Consider the following 3,354-nt stretch of genomic DNA (forward strand, 5'->3'; position numbering starts at 1 on the left):
ATTCGAGCTCGCGAGGAAGCGTCATCTCCAGATGTTATCCCTAGTACTTTTACTCTCTATGATACTAAAGTTAATGCATTGATAGATCCCGGATCAACTCATTCGTATATTTGTGTGAATTTAGTATCCAGTAAGACTTTGCTTATAGAGTCTACTGAATTTGTAATTAGAGTATCGAACCCCTTATGCAAGTGCGTGTTGGTTGATAAAGTGTGAAAGAAATGTCCGTTGATAATTTAGGATATTTGTTTTCTGGCTAATCTGATGTTGTTACCATTTGATGAATTTGATATAATTTTGGGTATGGATTGGTTAACATTGCATGACGTTGTTGTAAATTGCAAAAGAAAGATGATTGATTTGAGATGTCAGAATAATGAGATTATCCAAATTGAGTTAGGTGATTTGAATGGCTTGCCAGCGGTGATTTCATCGATATTAGCTCAGAAATATATAAGAAAGGGTTGCGAAGCTTATTTTGCTTATGTCCTTGATACAAAAGTAATAAACCATAATATATACATATTTTTACACCATGCTTGGCATATTTATGGATGATTTTTCCTTGGTTTCATTAAATTCAATGCTTCTAATCCTTTAAATTCATGTTTTATACTTAGGCGAGCATTGGAAGGCGAAAAGAGTAAGAAACAGGCCAAAACGGACAAATTGGGCCTAATTCAGTGTTTCACATGGCCTAGGCACTTCCACACAGGTGATCCATACGCCCGTGTGTGACAGATAGGTAGACCACACGCCCTTGTGTCATGACCATGTGGACTAAAAACCAACTCAAAATTGCACACAGCTTGTGCATCTTCACATGGGCATGGCATACAGCCGTGTCCCTGTTAAACCCAAGTCTAATTCTATTAAAAAAAAGGATAATTTTGGGCTATTTTGGGCATTCCAAAGTCTATATAAACACCCTAGAAGAGGATTAAGAGGGACACGGAGAATAGAAGGCAGAAAATACTCAAGAACAACCATCGGGATCAGCTTAGAAGGAGGATCTACATCAAGACTAAAGATTTCCATCCAATTTCTTAGAAGTTCTTTGGGTTTTTTTATGTTTTGTTGTTTTCCAATTTTTGAGATGTTTTCTATTAATATGAACTAAACTCCCTAAATACCTAGGGGAGATGAAACCTAAGACAAATCTTATTACTATTTAAATTATATGAATGTGTTTATTCAATGGAGGAAAAGTCCCTGTTTAAGAGTAGATCATTTATAATTAAGCGGAGTTGTATGTAATCTTAGAGATAGGATGACATAAATCTGCCGGAGAGTCAAATCTAATAAGGGAATCCATAGATCAATTTAATGCGACAATAGGGGTTTTAATTAGAAAGAGATTTCGATTAATCAACCTAGAGTCAGTTGTTTTTAGTCCCGAGAGAGATATTAACATAAATCAGGGATTTCTATGGATTAAGTCAAGTGAGTAACTCATCTAATTTAGAAGTAATAAGTGAAGACTAGGTGGATTCTTCCTTCGGTATTGTCTTCTCCATCAGTTTTCTAGAAAGTATTTCCCAATTTTAATCTCCGTCGTAATCTTAGTTAATTAGATAATTAGTTTTAGCCTAAAAACATCCTTTAATTTTTAGGTTAGATAATAAAAAGATAGTAATTACTAGTACTTTTAGTCCTCGTGGATACGATATTCCCGGTCTCACCATAACTACACTACTGTTCGATAGGTGCGCTTGCCTTAGTCGAATTTTTAGTTAGTTTTACGACCATCAAGATTTTGGCACTGTTGCCGGGGACTAAGATATTAGGAACACTTAATTTTTATTACTTTAGCCATTTTTATTTTTATTGCAATTTAATTTTGTTTTTATTTACTAAATTTTCTTTTTTTTTTACTTCTGGCAGGTTTTTATAGTTTATGATTAGAAGAAACCCGTCAGGACCTTTGCTTTTTGCAGTGAGATCGAGAGCACAGCTCACAGAAACCGAAGAGAAATAAGGCGAAACCTATAATACATAGAGGAAGAGCGAGAGGTCGATATCCATACCACAACCGAAGAAATGGCTGATAATCAGAATAATCCGTTACCTCTTGGTTACTGCAAATCCAGTAGATCAGAACCCTGCTCCTCGTACTATGTATGATTATGCTAAACCTAATTTAACAAGAGCTGAATCAAGTATAGTTAGAACTGCTGTTGCTGCAAATAATTTTGAATTAAAACTTAACACGATTCAAATGATACAACAGTTTGTTCAGTTTGATGGTTTGCAGGACGAGGATCTAAACACTCATTTAGCAAATTTTCTGGAATTCTACGACACCTTTAAGATTAATGGTGTTTCTGGTGATGCCATTCACCTTTGGTTATTTCCCTTTTCATTAAGGGATAAAGATAAACAGTGGTTGAACTCGTTACCGCGAGGGTCAATCACCACTTTGGAACAAATGACCAAAAAATTCTTACTTAAATATTTTCCTCTAGTTAAAATAGCTAAACTAAGGAATGATATCTCTTGTTTTGTGTAGATGGATTTAGAAACCCTTTATGATGCATGAGAGAGATACAAAGATTTACTGAGAAGGTGCCCTCACCATGGGTTACCTCTATGGCTGAAGGTTCAGACTTTTTACAACGGTGTGAACCCCTCAACAAGGCAACATATCGACGAAGCTGCCAGTGGAACTTTAAACAACAAAAAACCTGAAGAGGCTTACGAATTTATTGAAGAGATGTCACTGAATAACTATCAGTGGCAAGTCATGACAATGAAGACGACAAAAGCAGCTGGTGTTTTCAACCTCGACGCGGTCACTATGCTATCCAACCAGGTAGAACTTTTAAATAAAAAGATTGATGGTTTGTATGGTTCTACTCAGGTACATTTAGTGATGAGGTGTGATTCAAATGGAAGAGGAGTACACAACACAGATTATCAATTCTTTAACCCTAGCACCAAGGAGGAACAAGTCCACTATATGGGTAATAATTTTAGATGAGATAACCTGAATTAGGGTCTAATCAAAATAGTGGTTTCGAGACCAAAAAATTCGAGATAGAAATAATTATTTTATGATTATTTTGAGGTCTATGATATGATTTCATGATTGTGTGAAAATTTCGTGAAGAAATTTTATGCATAAAGTGCTTAATTTGAAGTTAGGGACTAAATTGAATAAGTTGCAAAACTTGCATTCTAGAAGTTTCTAGTATGAAATTGCTTTGAAATATTAATTAGGAGGTCTTAAATAGAAATTTGACCAATTTCTAAGTTTATGGACAAAAATTGGACATGGATAGAATTTTTGAAAGTTTAGTAAGGAAGGGCATTTGGGTCATTTGGATATTAAATGAAATAAAATGGGAAAAATAA

At 34.9% G+C, this 3,354-nt stretch overlaps 1 non-coding gene across 1 annotated transcript; it reads right to left on the reverse strand.

The window, feature by feature from the left end:
* Window positions 1–2,476: 2,476 nt before the first annotated feature.
* Window positions 2,477–2,583, reverse strand: LOC121213075 (small nucleolar RNA R71). The gene has a single exon (XR_005908444.1). It is a non-coding gene; the product is annotated as a small nucleolar RNA R71 (small nucleolar RNA).
* Between the last annotated feature and the right edge of the window lie 771 nt (window positions 2,584–3,354).

This window comes from Gossypium hirsutum, chromosome A13 (assembly GCF_007990345.1).
Source record: "Gossypium hirsutum isolate 1008001.06 chromosome A13, Gossypium_hirsutum_v2.1, whole genome shotgun sequence".
Taxonomy (NCBI): Eukaryota; Viridiplantae; Streptophyta; class Magnoliopsida; order Malvales; family Malvaceae; genus Gossypium; species Gossypium hirsutum.